Source organism: Nycticebus coucang, chromosome 22 (assembly GCF_027406575.1).
Source record: "Nycticebus coucang isolate mNycCou1 chromosome 22, mNycCou1.pri, whole genome shotgun sequence".
NCBI lineage: Eukaryota > Metazoa > Chordata > Mammalia > Primates > Lorisidae > Nycticebus > Nycticebus coucang.
Window position 1 is genome coordinate 4,548,291 of NC_069801.1, and position 21,781 is coordinate 4,570,071.

Genomic DNA, 21,781 nt, shown 5'->3' on the forward strand with positions numbered 1-21,781 from the left:
GAAAGGTGATGTTCCCTAGGGGAGCCTAGGCCAGGGGCTGCTTTCCCTTTTGATAAAGCAGGAGGGACAGGAGACAGGATAGGGTGGAGGTGCTTTGGGCAGACCAGAACAGGACCAGGTTCCAAGGCTCAAGTGAGCTGTGAGGGGATCCACCTGCGGCCAGACTCTTCAAGGGGACGGGTCCACGAAAGGGGGTTAGAAACATAGGCATCCACAGAGTGCCGACTCCCTAAGTATCACAACCTGTTCCATATTTATTATGGGCAACAATCTGACTAATGGGGAATTTAGATTAATAACATTCAGGCCTGAGAAGTAATTTCCTTTGAGAAAGCGATTTACGTGCGCTCTTCCAGAGAGAGCCATGGCTGCTCTCTCGTCATATCAGCTCAAATAATGAAGTTGAAAATAACATGGAAGGTTAATAGGTCCAACTTATCTCTTTAGAACTGAAAAGGGAGATTTACAGTGTGGAGGCTGTTTTGCATACTACCAGTGGGAATTGAAAATTTCCCCCCGCCCCAAACAAGATTTACGAGAACCCACAGTTCAAGGGATCTGCTCTGTTATTGCTCTTAAGTGACAATATTGCTCTTCATTTGGGGGGACACTTTCGGCTCTGAAGACAGCCATCTTTCCCCAGGTGCCACCACCGAGAAAGCTGACTTTGAAAGGAAAGTCAACCGCTTTAGACTCTGAAGGGCCACGTCATTTGTTCGCTAATTATCCTAAATATTTCAGCATGCATATTATGAGCTGTTTATTTACTTTTTCAAGTATAGTCATGAAACTCTAGTTCTTTGTAACTTACATAACATTCCCTTTAGTTTTACTCTTTTATCTTGCCTGAAATTTTTTTTTTTTTTTATCATGAGTGCTTTAAACTGAAGACAAAGATGACTCAGGGACACCTGTGTGTTTAAACATAGTGAAATGCATAATCTTAGGTGCGTCGTGGCTGAATTTTGACAAATGCATCTAGCTATGGAACCGCAACTATTAAGACACAGAACATTTCCTTTATCCCCAAAGGTTACCTTCTGTCTCTTCACAGTCCATATTCCCTTGCCCCTGGGCAACTACCATTCTGATTGTTTTCACCATAAAATATTTCCACCAGTTCTGGAACTTCATATACATGAATTCCTATAATACGTACGGGAAGACTTCCTTCATTCAGCACGTTTTTGAGATTCGTGTGTGTTGTAAGCATTGGCACTTTTTTTTTTTTAGCAGTTTTTGGCCGGGGCTGGGTTTGAACCTGCCACCTCCGGCATATGGGGCTGGCACAGGCACCGCCTTTTTTTTTTTTGAGACAGAGCCTCAAGCTGTCGCCCTGGGTAGAGTGCCGTAGCATCACAGCTCACAGCAACCTCCAACTCCTGGGCTCAAGTGATTCTCTTGCCACCGCCTCCCAAGTAGCTGGGATTACAGGTGCCTGCCACAACGCCCAGGTATTTTTTTGGTTGCAGCCATCATTTTTGTTTGGTGGGCCTGGGCTGGATTCGAACCTGCCAGCTCAGGTGTATGTGGCTGGCGCCTTAGCCGCTTGAGCCACAGGTGCCAAGCCGTACCAGAAGTTTTTAATTTTGCTGAGTGTTTATTGCTTTTTTCCCTTTTATGGTTTTTGTTTTCCCTGTCCTCTCTAAGGAATCTTTGCTTACCCCTCTGTAGCCATATTTTCTTCTAGAAGTTTTGTGGTATTGGATTTTATATGTAGGTCTATTACTCACTTCAAATTGATTTTGTGAATGGTGTAAGAGAGGAGACAGGGTCGTTACTTTCTATACTGATGTCAAGTTATTTAGCTCCATTTTTTAAGAAGATTTTCCTTCCCCCCTTGAAGTGCTTTGGCACCTTGGTCTAAAATTAATTGACAAAGGTGGTTCAATTTGGGGCTCTATTATTTTCCACTAATCTATTTGTCTGTCCTTATGCCTGTACCTCACTGTTTTGATAACCACAGCTTTATAATACGTTTTCATGTCAGGCCTCCAACATGGTTATTTTTCAAAATGGTTTTAATTATTCCATCTATTATTCCTTTACCTTTCCATATACCTTTTAGAATCAACTTGTCAATCTCTAGTAAAAATCCTGCACATATTTTCACTGAGATGGTATTAAAGATGTAGATCACTTAGAGAGAATTCTTATCTTTTAAACATCGAGTCTTCCAATCCACAAAGATGATCTATCTCTCCATTTATCTAGGTCTTTAATTTCCCTCAGCAATGTTTTCTAGTTTTCAGTGGAGAGATTTTGCATATCTTTTGTTAAATTTATTCCTAGGCACTTTATAATTTTTTTAAAATTTCAGATTATTATGGGAGTACAGCTAGCTGTTTTGGTTAAATAATTTGCTTTTGCAAGGTTAAAGTCAGAGTTATAGGTGTGTCCTTCTCCAAGAAAGTTTGCAATATATCTGTGCAGTGTACCCATGGGTGGAATTTACCCATCTCCATCTCCCCCCTCCCTCTGTGAATTTCATTGAGGTTTTGTTTTCATGTGAGCACATAGGTGTTGATCAACTATTTCCAATTTAGTATGGAGCACATGTGGGTTTGTTTTTCCATTCTTGTGATACTTTACTTATGAGAACTGTCTCCAATTCCATCTAGGTTGTAAAAGATACCAGATCTCTGTCTTTTTTATGGCTGAATAATATTCCATGGTATACGTATACCACAATTTATTCATCCACTCATGTATTGAAGGACATGGATTGTTTCCACATCTTATGATTATGAATTGTGCTGCAATAAACATTTGAGTGCAAGTGTCTTTATGATAAGCTGTCTTTTTCCCTTCGGGTGAATACCTACTAAAGGGATTGCAGGATCAAATGGTAGGTCTGCTTTTAGTCCTTTGAGGAATCTCTGTATTACTTTTCATAGAGATTGTACTAGTTTGCAGTCCCACCAATAGTGTAGGTATGTATGGGTGCTCCATTCTTTCTGCATCCACACCAGCATCTGTTGCTTTGGGACTTCATGATGGGAGCTCACTGGGGTTAGGTGATAGCTCAGTGTGGTTTTGATTTGCACTTCCCTGATAATTACAGATGATGAATATTTTTTTTCATGTGTTTCTTGGCCATTAGTCTGTCTTTGTCAGAAAAGTTTGTCTTCATGTTCCTTGCCCAGTTATTAATAGGGTTGTTTAATCTTTTCTTGCTGATTTGCTTGAGTTTTTTGTAGATTCTGGTTGTCAGCCTGTCGTCAGATGCTGTGGCATGCAAACATCTTCTCCCTCGCCGTAGGCTGTTTATTGGCTTTGTTGATTGCGTCCTTGGCTGTGCAGAAACCTTTTAACTCCATCAAATTCAATTCATTTGTTTTTGTTACTGCTCCAATTGCCATTGGGGTCTTCTTCATGAATCTTTCCTTATTAGGCTTACATCTCGAAGGGTTTTCCCCACACTTTCTTAGGTGTAACCATGTTGATACCTATTTCCTGTTTGTCTCACTTGTTTTTTATTGCTCTGCGGGGTAATAGAATGTTGTAAAATAATTTTCTTGTCATTTGTCCACTGGCTTTTAGGCAGTGCCTCTTTGCGTATTGTACATGGTTTTGGTGGTTGTACTAGAGAGTATATTAACTTTCCACAGCCTTTGTATAGTTATTAGTTGTACCACTTCATGTAAATTCTAAGAATCTTGCAACTATATAGTTTAATTTGTTTCTACTCCTTTGTGTTATATTTGTCATGTGTATTACATCCACTATACATATTCTATAAACATACATATTTTTTTTAATATAAACAGTCACATGTATTTTGTGAAAATAAGAAAGGAAAATGATATCTTTTATTTTATTTGATTTTTTTTTTTGTCTATCATCTTTTTTTCTTTATTAAATCATAGCCATGTACATTAATGCAATCATGGGGTACAACGTGCTGGTTTTATATACAATTTGAAATTGATATCTTTCATAACCTACCCATTTTGAAGTGTCTTTGTTCCTTTCTGAAATCACAGGTCCCATTTGTATCATTTCTCTTCAGCGTGAAGAATTTCATTTAATTTTTTCATAGGGAAGATTTGCTGGTGGTGAATTTTCTTATATGTATTTTTTCTCAATGGGTCTTTATTTTGCCTTCATTATTGGTAGATATTTTCATTGGGTATAAAGTTCTGGATACACAGTGTTTTTTTCCTTTTGGCACATTAAAGATGTTTCCCTCTCTTCTGGATTCTTGTTTTGAAAAGAAGCTATTTAGCTTTTATCTGGTTGTTCCCTTTATATGATGTAGAGCTGTCTCTGGCTGCTTTCCAGATTTCCCCTTTGTCTTTGACCGTGACAAGCTTAGGGTTTTTGTTTGTTTGCTTCTTCTTTATTTTGTTTGAGGGTTACTGAGCTTCTTGATTCTGAATCAGTAAATTTGGGGAAATTTTGGCCTCTTTTTCCCTGCCTTGTTCTTACGCTCTTCTTCTGGGATTTCAATCGTACATATACAGTAGAACCTCCATACTTGACCACCTCCTTAAGCTGGTCAAGCTTTGATTTTCATAGACCAGGCGTGCACCACATGTACTCAGTGGAAGACTGACCTCTTTATACTGACCACCTCTGTACGTTGTATCTTGACCACTTGGACTGTGACGTAGGGTATCAATTTACCTTTTATTAACCCCAAGGAGTAGAGGTGTAGGCTTCGCCCCTTAGTTGTATAATTTTTCCTCTAGTGTAAGTTCTTTTTCATGTTTTATTATTACCACATGCTTGATTAGGCCTAATGTCCTATTGTTTATCACATGTTGTGGAAGTTTTTTTTCTTTCTTTTTTTTTTTTTTATTAAATCATAGCTGTGTATACTGATATGATCATGGGGCATCATTCACTAGCTTCACAGACCGTTTGACACACTTTCATCACACTGGTTAACATAGCCTTCCTGGCCTTCTCTCAGTTACTGTGCCAAGACACTTACATTCCACATTTACCAAGTTTCACATATACCCTTAAAAGATGCACCGCTGGTTAATCCCACCAATCCCCTCCCTCTGCTCACCTCCCCCCTCCCTCCCCTCCCTTTCCCCCCTACCCCCTATTCTTAGGTTGTAACTGGGTTATAGCTTTCATGTGAAAGCCCTAGTTTCATAGTAGGGCTGAGTACATTGGGTACTTTTTCTTCCCTTCTTGAGATACTTTAAGAAGAATATGTTCCAGCTCCATCCATGTAAACATGAAACAGGTAAAGTCTCCATCTTTCTTTAAGGCTGCATAATATTCCATGGTGTACATATACCACAATTTATTAATCCATTCGTGGATCGATGGGCACTTGGGCTTTCCATGACTTAGCAATTATGAATAGGGCTGCAATAAACATTCTGGTACAAATATCTTTGTTATGATGTGATTTTTGGTCTTCTGGGTATATGCCCAGTAGAGGGATTACAGGATTGAATGGCAGATCTATTTTTAGATCTCTAAGTGTTCTCCATATCTCTTTCCAAAAGGAATGTATTAATTTGCATTCCCACCAGCAGTGCAAAAGTGTTCCCTTTTCTCCACATCCGTGCCAACATCTCTGGTCTTGGGATTTTGTGATATAGGCTAGTCTCACTGGAGTTAGATGATATCTCAAAGTAATTTTGATTTGCATTTCTCTGATGATTAAAGATGAGCATTTTTTCATATGTCTGAAGGCCGCTCTCCAGGATATTCTCGGACCTATCCTCCATAATGACCGACCCAATCCTATACCACAAAAGTAAACTCACCTGGAAGATTTTTTTTCAACATGAAGGACTAGTCTGAATCATAGATATATCCTACAATTACTGAAAAATTTTACAGTAGAGCCATGATGGCCCAAAGGAAAGAATTCTAAGAGCTGACATTGAAGGAAAAGGTTGATCTTCTATATTTTCTGGAGAGCAGAAAGATGGTAGAATATTTTGATGTTAGCAGGATCACAGTTGACAACATCCAAAAACATAAATACGAGTACTTGGAGAGACATGGTAAGGAAAGCAGCAACCTACAGTGGAAAAGGAGGAAAACTCTCCTTGATGAAGTCAATGAAGCCACATTAAGCCGGAAACTGATAAAAAACCTGACCCAGAAGCAATTTTCTAAGCCACATTGACCCAAGTACAGACCAGCATAAAAGCACATGAAGGAGCTGATGACATGGAAGAAGCACAGAAATTGTGCTTCAAAAGACTCCAAAAGAAGAGGATGTCGGGCATCTGATAATGTAGTAGAAATCCTTGGCTGTGGACAAATGCCCAGGTATGCTGAGTGGTGTAGCCAGTGCCAAGAGTGCTTTCTCCACTTAACGTTTGTAACAAGGACAAGAAACAGATCAAGATCGACTCTGTTCAGAGAGAATGATTCAACCATGAAAAAACTGTAAATGTATTGGTTTTGTATGATACCATATGTGTGATTTTACTGTTTTTATTATTATGATTTCATATGACATTCTCTAAAAACAGCTGTACAAGGAAGTAAAGCACATGGACGTTTCAGTACAGTCGGGCTGCTTACTCATGTTGACTCCTCTGTATGTGGACAAGTTTGTTACCGTCCACTGGATGGGGCCAACTTATTGAAGTTCTACTGTATTTGACCTCATATTATTATTATTATTATTATTTTTTTTATTGTTGGGGATTCATTGAGGGTACAAAAAGCCAGTTACACTGATTGCAATTGTTAGGTAAAGTCCCTCTTGCAATCATGTCTTGCCCCCATGAAGTGTGACACACACTAAGGCCCCACCCCCCTCCCTCCATCCCTCTTTCTGCTTCCCCCCCATAACCTTAATTGTCATTAATTGTCCTCATATCAAGATTGAGTACGTAGGATTCATGCTTCTTCATTCTTGTGATGCTTTACTAAGAATAATGTCTTCCACGTCCATCCAGGTTAATACGAAGGATGTAAAGTCTCCATTTTTTTTAATGGCTGAATAGTATTCCATGGTATACATATACCACAGCTTGTTAATCCATTCCTGGGTTGGTGGGCATTTAGGCTGTTTCCACATTTTGGCGATTGTAAATTCAACTGCAATAAACAGTCTACTACAAGTGTCCTTATGATAAAAGGATTTTTTTCCTTCTGGGTAGATGCCCAGTAATGGGATTGCAGGATCAAAGGGAGGTCTAGCTTGAGTGCTTCGAGGTTTCTCCATATTTCCTTCCAGAAAGGTTGTACTAGTTTGCAGTGCCACCAGCAGTGTAAAAGTGTTCCCTTCTCTCCACATCCACGCCAGCATCTGCAGTTTTGAGATTTTGTGACGTGGGCCATTCTCACTGGGGTTAGATGATATCTCAGAGTTGTTTTGATTTGCATTTCTCTAATATATAGAGATGATGAACATTTTTTCATGTGTTTGTTAGCCATTCGTCTGTCATCTTTAGAGAAAGTTCTATTCATGTCTCTCGCCCATTGATATATGGGATTGTTGGCCTTTTTCATGTGGATTAATTTGAGTTCTCTATAGATCCTAGTTATCAAGCTTTTGTCTGATTGAAAATATGCAAATATCCTTTCCCAGTGTGTAGGTTGTCTCTTTGCTTTGGTTATTGTCTCCTTAGCTGTACAGAAGCTTTTCAGTTTAATGAAGTCCCATTTGTTTATTTTTGTTGTTGCAATTGCCATGGCAGTCTTCTTCATGAAGTCTTCCCCCAGGCCAATATCTTCCAGTGTTTTTCCTATGCTTTCTTTGAGGATCTTTATTGTTTCATGCCTTAAATTTAAGTCCTTTATCCATCTTGAATCAATTTTTGTGAGTGGGGAAAGGTGTAGGTCCAGTTTCAGTCTTTTACATGTAGACATCCAGTTCTCCCAACACCATTTATTGAATAGGGAGTCTTTCCCCCAAGGTAATTTCTTGTTTGGTTTATCAAAGATTAGGTGGTTGTAAGATGTTAGTTTCATTTCTTGGTTTTCAATTCGATTCCAAGTGTCTATGTCTCTGTTTTTGTGCCAGTACCATGCTGTCTTGACCACTATGGCTTTGTAGTACAGACTAAAATCTGGTATGCTGATGCCCCCAGCTTTATTTTTATTACTAAGAACTGCCTTAGCTATATGGGTTTTTTTCCGGTTCCATACAAAACGCAGAATCATTTTTTCCAAATCTTGAAAGTACGATGTAGGTACTTTGATAGGAATGGCATTAAATAGGTAGATTGCTTTGGGAAGTATAGACATTTTAACAATGTTGATTCTTCCCATCCATGAGCATGGTATGTTCTTCCATTTGTTAATATCCTCTGCTATTTCCTTTCTGAGGAGTTCATAGTTTTCTTTATAGAGGTCCTTCACCTCCTTCGTTAGGTATATTCCTAGGTATTTCATTTTCTTTGAAACTATGGTGAAGGGAGTTGTGTCCTTAATTAGCTTCTCATCTTGACTGTTATTGGTGTATACAAAGGCTACTGACTTGTGGACATTGATTTTATATCCTGAAACATTACTGTATTTTTGATGACTTCTAGGAGTCTTGTGGTTGAGTCTTTGGGGTTCTCTAAGTATAAGATCATGTCGTCAGCAAAGAGGGAGAGTTTGACCTCCTCTGCTCCCATTTGGATTCCCTTTATTTCCTTGTCTTGCCTAATTGTATTGGCTAGAACTTCCAGCACTATGTTGAATAGTAAAGGTGACAGAGGACAACCTTGTCTGGTTCCAGTTCTAAGAGGAAAAGCTTTCAGTTTTATTCCATTCAGTAAAATGTTGGCTGTGGGTTTGTCATAGATAGCTTCAATCAGTTTTAGAAATGTGCCACCTATGCCTATACTCTTCAGTGTTCTAATTAGAAAAGGATGCTGGATTTTATCAAATGCTTTTTCTGCATCTATTGAGAGGATCATGTGATCTTTATTTTTGCCTCTGTTAATATGGTGGATAACGTTTATGGACTTGCGTATGTTAAACCAGCCTTGCATCCCTGGGATGAAGCCTACTTGATCATGATGAATGACTTTTTTGATGATAAGCTGTAATCTATTGGCTAGGATTTTGTTGAGAATTTTTGCATCTATATTCATGAGTGAGATTGGTCTGAAATTCTCCTTTTTGTTTGGGTCTTTTCCTGGTTTTGGTATCAGGGTGATGTTTGCTTCATAGAATGTGTTGGGGAAGATTCCTTCTTCCTCAGTTTTTTGGAATAATTTCTGCAGTACAGGAATAAGCTCTTCCTTGAAGGTTTGATAGAATTCTAGTGTGAAGCCATCTGGACCAGGGCATTTTTTGGTTGGAAGATTTTTTATTGTTTCTTTGATCTCAGTGCTTGAAATTGGTCTGTTCAGGAGGTCTATTTCTTCCTGGCTAAGTCTAGGGAGAGGGTGTGATTCCAAATATTGATCCATTTCCTTCACATTGTCAAATTTCTGGGCATAGAGTTTCTGGTAGTATTCAGAGATGATCTCTTGTATCTCTGTGGGATCAGTTGTTATTTCCCCTTTATCGTTTCTGATTGAGGTTACTAGAGATTTTACTTTTCTATTTCTAGTTAGTCTGGCCAATGGTTTATCTATTTTATTTATTTTTTCAAAAAACCAACTCCTTGTTTCATTAATTTTCTGAATGATTCTTTTGTTTTCAATTTCATTGATCTCTGATTTGATTTTGGATATTTCTTTTCTTCTACTGAGTTTAGGCTTAGATTGTTCTTCTTTTTCCAATTCCATAAGATCTCTTGTGAGTTTGTTGATGCACTCTCTTTCTGTTTTTTGAATGTAGGCATCTAAAGCGATGAATTTTCCTCTCAAAACTGCTTTTGCAGTATCCCATAGGTTTTGGTAGCTTGTGTCTTCATTGTTGTTATGCTCAAGGAAGTTAATGATTTCCTGTTTTATTTCTTCCTGCACCCATCTGTTATTCAACAGAAGATTGTTTAATTTCCATGCCTTTGGGTGGGGTCGAGCATTTTTGTTAGAGTTGAGTTCCACCTTTATGCCTTATGGTCTGAAAAGATACAAGGTAAAAATTCAATTCTTTTTATTGTGTTGATATTTGTTTTGTGTCCCAGGATATGATCAATTTTGGAGAATGTTCCATGGGGTGATGAGAAGAATGTATATTCTTTATCTCTGGGGTGGAGTGTTCTATATGCGTCTATCAAGCATAGTTGTTCTAGGGTCTCATTTAAATCTCTTATATCTTTGTTTAATTTCTGTTTAGAGGATCTGTCCAGCTCTGTAAGAGGAGTGTTAAAGTCCCCTGTTATGATGGTATTATCAGATATCATATTGCTCAGACTGAGTAAGGTCTGCTTCAAGAATCTGGGAGCATTTAAATTGGGTGCATAAATATTTAGAATTGAAATGTCTTCTTGTTGTAGTTTTCCCTTGACCAATATAAAGTGACCATCTTTGTCTTTTTTGACTTTGGTTGCTTTAAATCCACATGTATCTGAAAATAAGATTGCAACTCCTCTTTTCTTCTGAATTCCATTTGCCTGAAAAATTGTCTTCCAACCCTTGACTTGGAGCTTTAATTTGTCTTTTGAAGCCAGGTGTGTTTCTTGCACACAGCAAATGGATGGCTTGTGTTTTTTAATCCAGTCAGCCAATCTATGTCTCTTCAGTGGGGAATTCAAGCCATTAACATTTATTGAGATAATTGATAAGTGTGGTAGTATTGTATTCGTCTTATTTGGTGAGAGTCCATTGCTTAGTTTTATCTTTTGCATCAGTGTGGAGGTTAGGTTCTGTCCTTTGATTTCTGAGTTCTTACTTTGCTGCTGATCCATTGTGGTGGTCAGTGTGCAGAACAGGTTGAAGTATTTCCTGTAGAGCTGGTCTTGTTGTGGCGAATTTCCTCAATGTTTGTATATCCGTAAATGATTTGATTTCTCCGTCAATTTTGAAGCTTAGCTTAGCAGGGTACAGAATTCTGGGCTGAAAATTGTTCTGTTTAAGTAGATTAAAGGTAGATGACCATTGTCTTCTTGCTTGGAAAGTTTCATTAGAGAAGTCTGCGGTCACTCTGATGGATTTGCCCCTGTAGGTCAACTGGCGCTTACTCCTGGCAGCTTGCAGAATCTTTTCTTTTGTCTTGACTTTGGACAGGTTCATCACAATGTGTCTTGGAGAAGCTCAGTTAGAGTTGAGGCGACCTGGGGTCCGATATCCCTCTGAAAGCAGTGTGTCAGAATCTTTGGTGATGTTATATTTATAAAATTTTATTTTATAATATTCTCTAGTATGGCTTCCATTCCTCTGGGGCATTCTTCTTCCCCTTCTGGAATTCCTATAACTCGTATGTTGGAACGCTTCATAAAGTCCCATAATTCTGACAGTGAACGTTCTGCTTTCTCTCTCTTCTTTTCTGCCTCTTTTACTGTCTGAGTTATCTCAAGAACTTTGTCTTCTACCTCTGAAATTCTTTCTTCTGCATGGTCTAACCTGTTGCTGATACTTTCCATTGCATCTTTAAGTTCCCTAATTGACTGCTTCAGTTCCTTCAGGTCTGCTAAATCCTTTTTATATTCTTCATATCGTTCACCTCTTATTTGATACTGTTTTTGGATTTCCTTTTGGTTATTTTCCACTTTATTAGCAATTTCCTTCATTGTTTCCATCATTTCTTTCATTGTTTTCAACATGTGTATTCTAAATTCCCTTTCTGTCATTCCTAACATTTCTTTACAGGTGGAATCATCTGCAGTAGCTACCTCATGGTCCCTTGGTGGGGTTGTTCTAGACTGGTTCTTCATGTTGCCTGGAGTTTTCTGCTGATTCTTCCTCATGAGTGATTTCTTTTATCTGTTTCCTTGCCCTAATTTTCCTTTCACTTCCTCTTGCTCTTTAAGTTCTTGTGCCTGTGGACTAAGGGTTATAGGACCAGAAGGGTGAGAAGGTTGAAGAGCAAAAAAGGGATGAAAGAAAGGAGGACCAAGTGATAAGAAAGATAGAGAAAGGAGAGGGGCTGGGTATAAGGAATATTGACAAAAAGAAGAGAGGCACAGAAAGAGGGACACAGGGCAATATAGGTGTACAGTAGGGTACTTTGACACAACCTTAAAAAAAAACCCACCTTCTGGTGGTGCCCAGTTGGGTGGTTCCCTTGAGGTCAGCAGCTCTTTGCTAACCTGATCAGACCTGATCAGTACCCCACCTCCACCAAGTAGAGAGGAAAGATAAAAATGCTATAAATCAAACCAAAACAAGCAAACAGAAAACTTTACGGGGATAAAATTGGGTGAAAAACCAAATTATATCGGTAGAAACACTAGCAAAAATGAAGTTCTAGTTATTAAAAAAGGCATCAATGGGAAATTATAATTAAACTAGAAAAATTGAGAAAGAAAAAGGGATCTGTATGGAAAAGATTGAAATTAAAAAACAAAAGAACATCAACAACGTCAAAATAAACCAAAAAAACAACCAAACAAAAAAAAAGAAAAAAATACACAACCAAAAACAAAGCAGTTTGTATATGTTATTGAATATTGTCTGGGCAACATGTGGTCTTCTGGGGTATGAGATGTTAATCACAGTTCTGATACGACTGGAGGCTGCTGATTTCTCAAGCCCCAGCAGGTAGACATTCTAAATCTCTCTTCAGCCCACTTAAAGGCACTTTGAACTTGTAAACTTGCTGAGCAGAAGCTTTCTCAGCTTTCTCACTGGAATCACTGCTGAAGTGGCTATCCACTTACCCAGTGTGCCAAAACTGGTCTCACTCTGCCCCCGAGGGTTAGGGCTGCAAGGCGGCTCAGACCCCACCCTTAGGCTACTTGGTTGCTGGGTTACCAGCTCCCACCTGTTTCTAGCTCTGCTACCCTGAGGGCGGAGCCTGCCAGGGCAGATCACTGACAATGGTTCCGTGTGACCCACTGCCAAACACTATTAGCTCCGTCTGACTCAGTGGCTCAGACTGGGGCCCCAGACAACGGTCAAAGTTCTCCGCACTCCCGCTCAGGCCCTCCCCAAGGTAGTTCAACTCAGTGCCAAGTCCAAGGACACCAAAACAGTTCACAGGTAAGGCCTTTCTGGTTTGCAGTCTCGCTGCTACTGAACTTACAGTTGTGGGCGGGTTTAGACGGATTGAACACTCGCGACCACTTGCCGGTTTTCCACTGTTTTAGTCCTCCTCTTGGGGTCCAGAAGTCTCTCGCTGACTCCCTGTATCCTCCTAGGAGTGATGATAGGCAGATCCCACCAGCTAGAGATGCCTGGAGTCCTATCTCCCCAGACTCACGGTGCCCAGATGCAAGGAAGCTGTTACTCGGCCGCCATCTTGCTCCGCCTCCCATATTATTATTTTTTATTTCATTTATTTATTTATTTTTTGTAGAGACAGAGTCTCACTTTATCGCCATCGGTAGAGTGCCGTGGCATCCCACAGCTCACAGCAACCTCCAACTTCTGGGCTTAGGTGATTCTCTTGCCTCAGCCTCCTAATAGCTGGGACTACAGGTGCCTACTATAACGCCCGACTATTTTTTTGTGGCAGTTTGGCCGGGGCCGGGTTTGAACCTGCTACCTTTGGTATATGGGGCCAGCACCCTACCCACTGAGCCACACGTGCCGGCCTGCCTCATATTATTATTATAATTTACAAATCACTGAGGCTTCTTCACTTTTTTCATACATGTTTCCATTTTTCAGATAGATTAGGCTTTATGAATCCCAGCATTGTTGACATTTTGGGTTAGATCATTATTCACCAAGTGTGGGAAGTGTTTCTTATGCATTATAGGGTAATTCGCAGCTGCTTTGGGCTTTATCGTTAAATACCAGTAGCATAGCCCCAGTTGTAACAACCAAAAGTATCTCCAGACATTTCCAATGTCCCTTAGGGGAAAAATCACCTTCACTTTAGAATCACTGAGATAAATCAACAGAAATTATCCAGTCCTCAAGTTCATAACTCTATCTTCGGTCATCATTAATCCAGTGAATATATTTCAAAAATTTTTTAGTTATAGAATTTTCATTTTTTATAAATTAGTTTCTACCTATCTGCCGAGCTGACTTATCCATCCATTCTTGACAAAGATATTTTCCTTTACTCACTTGAGCACAGTTATTCTAGATCCTTTAAAATCTTTGTTTTCTAATTTCGACATTGTTTTAAAAGTCATTAGTATTCAGCTGTGGTGAGATCAACATTTTAGGAGATGATTGCCATGGAAAAGATAGTTTGTTCCTTACTGTTCCCAGGAGGAAGGGACCTGTCTTATTATGCTGGGCACAAGGGGAGCACCGGGTTTGGTCAGGGGCAGAGGGGGAACGAGAAAATGCCTATAGGAGCCTTTAAGGTGGTTTCTGTGAGAAGGAAGAGGCTAGATGAACAGTCATAGGATTGGCTAGTTTACATAATTTCAGTGGGCTCTGGGGCAAAGGGTCTGTCTCTTGGTGGCCTGGGACCTGGCCCTGGGGCAATTAGGGCAGGGGAGCAGTGATGTGAGTGTGAGACCCCAGTAGAGGAGGTGGTTGGGATCTAGGCTTCAGATTGGTGGTCTGCCTGTGAAAGGGACACTCTGGGCAAGTTGTTTGCTATCTCTGGGAATTAGCTAACGCAGGGAATTAGCTAAAAATCCTAAGAAACTTGGGCCTTTCTAGCGTCAGCAAGACGCCAAGAGGTCAAACATCAGAATATGATGTTTGCTTAATGCAAACGTTTGTGTCATTGTCTTTTCTCTTGATGGTGCATTGCATTCTTCTGCTTGTCTCTCCTGTAATTTGAGATTTTATTCTGGAACCCTGTGGATGATACATCGCAGAGATCCAGGGTTCCATTATGCCGGTCTGAATAATGTAGAGTCGTTGTTTTAGCACCTACTCAACTTCTGCTGCTCCCAACTCTGTACTCTGGCTCCCCTGCATTGGGAGCAGCAAAAATCCCTGTCTAACTCTTACAGCCTCAGGTGGCTGCTCAGAGCTTGCTCCACACATGCACCATTCAGGGGTTAGCCAGAGATGTGGGCAGAGTTTATACACAGACTTCAGAGCCCTCCCTCTGTGACTCTCTTTTTGGGGCTCCTCTTTCATTTTCCAGCTGCTGGGCTACCCTAGACTCTCCTCTGATTCTACAAGTAAGAGTTCAGTTTCCTATCTGAGTATTTGCTGTTCTATGACACACACCGATGCTTGCCTCAGGCAAAAAGCTATTTTAAAAAATCCTTAGAAACTTACTCAGTCCCGATGCTTTCTTTCTAGTGTCCAAACTCCACCAATTTCTGCCCTGCTTTTGGTCTCTCTCTGGCATCTTCAGATTTTTTGAAAAATATTTTAAAATTTGGGAGATTGGTCCAATATGAGCTATTCCTCCATTATTAGAAGCAGAATTCCTTACAGCCCATAAATTTAAAACATACTGATTTTACTGTGTTCTTAATATTTAAAAATTTTCCTTATGACTTTCCCTTTTGTAAGTATCAATGGAATGTTCTTTTAGTTCTCAGATATTTTGGATTTGCAAGCCATCCTTTTGTTAATAATTTTAAATTTAATTAGACTACGGTCATAAACATGGCCTGTATGATGTTGACTCTTTGGCATTTACGGAAGCTTCCTTTATGGTCCAGTGCCTGTTTAATTTTTGTGAATGTTCTATGTGTGCTTTACAAGGATGTGCCTTCTTCGTGGTGGTGGTGGGGGATGCTCCCTGTATTTGTTAGTTCCGGCGTAATAAATCCCTCCCTCTTTGTTTTTTGCCTTTTGTGTGTAGGAGCCGTCAATTTTCCGAGAGGGGTGGTTCATGTCTCCCACCAAATCTCTTGATTTGTCTGTTTCTGTAGCTCTGTCAGACGTTACTCTGCATTGCTTGGGGCCACATTCTCAGGTACGTTATCTTTTCGTGGTTGGTACGTCTTCTTGAGTTACCGTTCCCTTCAGAGGCGCACACCATCGTTTCTCTTCCTTAGCACTCTGCACACCCTCACTTTCAGGGTTTTCACATCTCTCTTTAATTCTGGGAAATTCTTGGTTATTAGTTCTTTGTTCCCTCCTCCACTCACCGCTCTGCCCTCCTGTTATGTGGATGTTGACAAGTCTTCTTCTGTTTCCCTTTCCTTTATTTTAAAGACCGTTTCCATTTCTTTATCCTTACTTCTGCTTTTTTTTTCTTTTGAAACAGAGTCTCACTCTTGTTGCCTTGGGTAGCGTGCTGTGGTATCATCATAGCTCACAGCAACCTCAAACTCCTGGGCTCAAGCAATCCTCTTGCCTCAGCCTCCCCACTAGCTGGAACTACAGGCACCCAGCATGAGGCCCAGCTTATTTTTTCTATTTTTAGTAGAGACAGGGTCTTGCTCTTGTTCAGGCTGGTCTTGAACTCTTGAGCTCAAGGGATCCTCCCACCTTGGACTCCCAGAGTGGTAGGATTACAGGTGTGAGCCACCAGGCCGGTTTCTCTTTATCCTTTCTTTTCTTTCTTTCTTTTTTTTTTTTTTAAATATGGAACGCTTCATGAATTTGCGTGACATCCTTGCGCAGGGGCCAGGCTAATCTTCTCTGTATTGTTCCAATTTTAGTGTATGTGCTGCCGAAGCGAGCACTCTCTTTGTCCTTTCTTGATGCATTCTGGTAAGTTCCCTGATATGATCTTAACCTCATTAGATTATTCTTTGGCTATTTATTAAGTGTTTTCTTTTAGGAATAAAGTATAAGTCTGTGCCTCTGGCAGCCTTCTTTCCCTTGCCCAAGTCCAGAGGGCACCCTGGAGCCCTGAGTGCTCTGGACACCTGCTTCTGTGGCTCTCTGGGCAGCACATGTCCCTCTGCCAGCACAAGGAGCCTGGACGCCCAGGACCTCTCCCAGATGACACCTGTCCTCACTGTTCTATATAGAACCCCCACCATTTGCTTTCTCTTCTCTGTAGTGCCGTCTGGTGCACCTGCATTTTATTTATTTTCTGTCACTCTTGCCAGATACGAGGGCCGTGAAGGTGGCACTTTTTGTCTGTTTTGTTTCCTGATACATCCCCAGATCTTGCCATAGCATCTGACATATAGTGGGTGCTTAATGAATATTAAATGAACCGATGTTTATACTATCGCCTTTATTTATTTTACCTATTATGTTTCTTTCTAGAAAGCTTCCTTTTCTTAGACATCTAAGTGAAAGAAACAATGTTAGGGTCTTTACATCATGGCATTATTTAAATATTCATTTATTCATTTCTATATATTTTTTGTATCATGTTAAAATATACATGACAACAATTTGCCCCTTTAAGCCTGTTTAAATGTACAGTTCTGTGGCATTAAGTACACTCCCGTTACTGTACAACCATCACCACCATCCATCTCTGGAAGTTTTCCATTTTCCCAAACTGAAATTCTGTACCCATTAAACAAAGCAATTCTGTGTCTCAGAGCCAGCGTTTCCAATTGGTTCTTTATGACTGCCTGTCCCTACTTTGTATTCCCAATATCTTTTCTTATCTCTTTGAGGATATCTGCTTACTTTGAATTCTTGTTCTGTTTTGTCTATTAATTCTGCTTCCTGTATAGACACGGGATGTGCGTGGTCTTCCTTTAGAGTGGTTGCACTCCTCAGATGTCTTGTTATTTTCCCTGTGAGCTGCTCCTGGCTCGGATGGTAACATGGGCTTGGGGATGGGGAGGGCCCAGACCCTCTCTTGTATTCTTTCCCCACCCTTACCCGAGTTGGTGAGGGCAGGCGAGTGCCACTCGGGTGTAGGATGTGGATGATAAAATGAGCTTGATGGTGCCCGATTCTGGCCTGCTCTCCCCTTCCCCCAGCACCTGGGCTGACCTGCCCTGGCAGGCTCTTTTCTAAGAGCCGTCAGACTTTACTAGGGTCCCCTAGCTCCCTTGGGGTACAGGAAGAGAGCAGGGTGCTCAGGGGCCACCCGCTGCTGGGTGCCATTGTCATAGCCTCCCCACCTCACCAGGCCCTGTCACCGCTGCTGGCACTGGGTGAGGGGCTGGCGCTTCTGTGCCTTTGCCGCCCTTGCTGTAGGGACAGGATGGGACATGACCATCCTGGGGTGCTTCCCAGAAGCCTTCTTGCCTGCAGCTGGCTTCTCTTCCACCTCCTCGTCTTACAAACCCCATGTGTGGGGACCAGTCGTCTTTCTCTTTCCCCATAGTGTTAGCTCAGGGGCCCCTCCAAACAGGGAGAAGCAGCAGCCAATGTCACGTCAGCCCACGGTCCTGTTAGCTGCCTTTGTCTTTTGTAGGCCATAGCGCAGGGGTTAAGGTGGACAACTAGGAATTTGCAGAGGCAGGACAAGGATGACTTGGGGGCACATCTTATGGGGAGAGACTTGGAGACTAGGAGGCAGAGCAGCTCGGCAGTCTCCCCAGTCTGTGGAGAACAGCTTATGGGGTCACAGTTCTGTGCAGGTCAGCTTATGAGGTCACCATCCTGACTGTGGCTGAGGGTGTGGATGGGACCCTTTCCTCAGTGGCCTCTGCACATCAGAGTCTGAGGGGGATTATGTGGCTTCTCTGGGGTCTGGGCTCACGGGTTTTTGACCCATTTATACACATTCACTTATAATTCATTTTCCATGTCCCCACCCTTACCCGTTAACCTCCCCCGATTCCTGCTCCTCCTTTTGGCTAATGAGCTTCTGGTGAGTTCTCATGGGCAGCTCAGATCTGTTTCAGAAAGAAACACTGTGGGAAGCCACAGATGTCTTTTTATAGAGTCCCAGTGTCTCTGAGCAGGAAGGGATTTTAGAGGGGACAGGTCCTGCTTGTTGATCTCAGAATATCGTATATTTGACTCATTGATCATTGATTACTGATTTAAGAGACCCAGATCCCAGGCTGATAGGAAAAGGCCCACACTTTCTTTAGGTAGGACCCTCACACATTGCAGTTGTTGCATTTCTAATTTCTTTAAGTTTTAAGGACCCGAATGTTGGAGTAACAGTGATGGGAGAAATCTGATCGCAAGTTTTTGATTATTGTCAGAAGCCCAAGTGTCCGCAGTCCTTCCTGCCATTTCCGACTCGCTAAACTCTGTAGGGATGGAATTTTGTCTTTTTGTTCCCTCCATCTCCTCAGCTCCCAGGAATGTATTTGTTGATTGAGCAAACAAGGCAGTTAATTACCCACCTCCGTCAGAATCCCGTTTCTGGGCCTGAGCATTTTCAGGGCTGGAGGGCCATCAGTTAGCACTGGGACCTAATGGCTAGGAAGGTCTTGTTTCTGTTAAGCTTAAATTATTTCCCCTGAATATACACGAGTCCTGCTTCTTTCCTCTGGGACCACAGAGAATCCCATAAATTCATCTCATCCAGAGATGATATTGAAGATGGCCATGGTGGGCTCCCTAGGGTGAGGCTAAGGAGCAGCTCTTTTTTACTGGACACAGATGTTCTTTATGACCTTAGTCACCCCCCTGTGAGTGACCTCTTGCTGTCAGTACTGATTTTAGATGTGGTAGCCAGAACTAAACATCAAACCATATTGAGGGCAGAGAGGAATGGCCTCGCCTCCTTCCTTTTCCTTGACGCCATCTTTGACTTACGCAACCAAGTTAACACGTTTTGAGTTTGCGCCCAACTAAAATCCTTTCTCAGACATACTCTGTCCCCTGTTCTGTACTCCAAGCAGGAGAGGTTTGAACCTGGGTGCAGACTCTTGTACACCCCCCTGCAAGGGGAGCTGTGGAAAGGACAATGGCTGGGAGTCGGGAGACCCAGCCCCATTACAGACGCATGATGATGAGCAAATCAAATAGCCCAGGGCGAAAGTGCTTTGAAAGCCATTAAGACGTCTAAGTCTACCTATTATTGCTGTGTGGCTGGTTAATTCCATCATAAACCCATTGAGGTCTGTTTAAATTGTGTCTCACCCACCAGAATATCAGCATTCCCTGTCCGTGGTGTTATTCCCAGGATCTCATAAGAAGACCTTCTGCGACTTTGTTCAAATCATGATAGAAACGTCCCCCACAACAGGGTGAGGGCAAAGCCTCTGGCACCCACACCTGGGGTCACTGTGCAAGTTTGGTTATGCATCTGACAAAGAGTCTCCCTGGTGTGCTGACATCCTGCCCATATGGCTTCATCTAATTCACACGGACAATGTGAGAGAAATCAGAGGTGCTGCAATCCACAGAATGCAGGTCCCATGGAGAGAGGAAATGTGATGTTTTAAAGTCTCCATCTTTTTTTTTTTTTTTTTTTGTAGAGACAGAGTTTCACTTTATTGCCCTTGGTAGAGTGCCATGGCATCACACAGCTCACAGCAACCTCCAACTCCTGGGCTTAGGTGATTCTTCTGCCTCAGCCTCCCGAGTAGCTGGGACTACAGGCGCCCGCCACAACGCCCAGCTATTTTTTTGTTGCAGTTTGGCCGGGGCTGGGTTTGGACCCGCCACCCTCGGTATATGGGGCCGGCGCCCTGCTCACTGAGCCACAGGCACCGCCCGAGGAAATGTGATGTTTTGATGTGACTCACTCTTGATGATGATGAACAGGCTCCCGGAGGCCACAACTTCTTCCTAAGTGCTCCCCAAACCTGCAATCCCCAGAGTTTCATCACAGTAGACAGAATGGACAAGTCACTGCTACTCCTTAAAGATACACAGCACAGACCACGGTAAATGGCTGGTGATCTAACCCGGCCACTATTCACAATGGGTTGGGATAGTTCTTTGTGCTAAGAGTCATCCTGTGAATTCTGGGATGTTTAGCAATAACCCTGGCCTCTATGCTCTGGATTCAAGGGGCACCCCCCTACCCGGTTGTGACAATAATAAATGTCTCCAGACATTGCCAAATGCCCCCCCCAGGGGAAAAATTGCCCCTGGTTGTGAAACACTGGTGTAACTGAAGGAGAAAAAGGCAGAAACATTTAGAACAGTGATACCCTCCCCTCCCACCATCATTTCTGGCTGTGGCTTCAGGATAACAGATTTGTTGTTGTACTTGCATTTTGCAAAGGTTGGTATTAAAATGAGTTGGGTGCTTTGATTGTGTCTGTCAACTGGAGTGATGTAGTCCAGAGGCATGCTGGTGGGCAGAGGGGCACCAGATGATCCCCGGAGCACGGAACTCTGGGTCAGCCAATGGTTCACATGAGAACAATGGGAATTAGATTTGACGACTTGGAGACGCTGATGGAATCCCAGACCTTGTCAGTCCGTGACTGTAGCCAAGGAGCTTCTGGACTCTATGATGGAGATCATGAGCAGCAAAAATACGTAAAAGATAATCTCTCAAGTTTCTTTGGTTTAAAGTAATCACTCACACAGGTAGGTTGATGATCATGGGAGGCCACCTACGTACTTTGTTCAGAAGTTACTGTTTCCATTAGAAAGAGTAATGGTTTTCATATACCAGCAAGAACAAACCCATGTTATCACAGGAAATCCTTCTAATGGGAAATCTGCAACTCTATAAAAGTATCTGCTTCGTGCCCTGGGAGGGAATAGAAGTTGTGAGAGGTGAGCTGACGCCTGTCAGCACGCGTCAAACCAGAGATTATTCATCGTTATTTTTATTTTGAAAATTAACTCCCCAAAGGGGCCTGTCTGTGCTGTGCCTCTCAAAGGTGTAATTCCACTTTAAAATGTAAGCTGTTTTGAGATGATTTAAGCACAAGACTGCGTTCAGTTACAGAAAATGATTTCCCTTGCTTTCCTTGAAATAAAAAATTGCTCAACATGCTTAGGAAATGGGAATTATGGTGGACACTACATTATTTTCTAGATGGATCACCTTATAAATGAAAGTTCCACCATCCAGTTAATGGTGACAAATTGTCTATTTGAAGAGAGAATAATTGCCACGGAGCAAGGGGGCTAACTCTGTTGGTTGTTTTCAAAAATGGGGAGTTGATAGCACTGTTATTTGGACTTTTGTATGAAGCAGC

The 21,781-nt window shown here is 41.7% G+C and overlaps 1 protein-coding gene and 1 non-coding gene across 11 annotated transcripts in view; one reads left to right on the top strand and one right to left on the bottom strand.

The window, feature by feature from the left end:
• Positions 1-21,781, top strand: part of LOC128574629 (calmodulin-binding transcription activator 1) — a 759,325-nt gene that overhangs the window by 101,478 nt on the left and 636,066 nt on the right. The gene's annotated exons all lie outside the window — the stretch shown is intronic.
• Positions 16,374-16,480, bottom strand: LOC128575628 (U6 spliceosomal RNA). Its single transcript, XR_008377055.1, has one exon. It is a non-coding gene; the product is annotated as a U6 spliceosomal RNA (small nuclear RNA).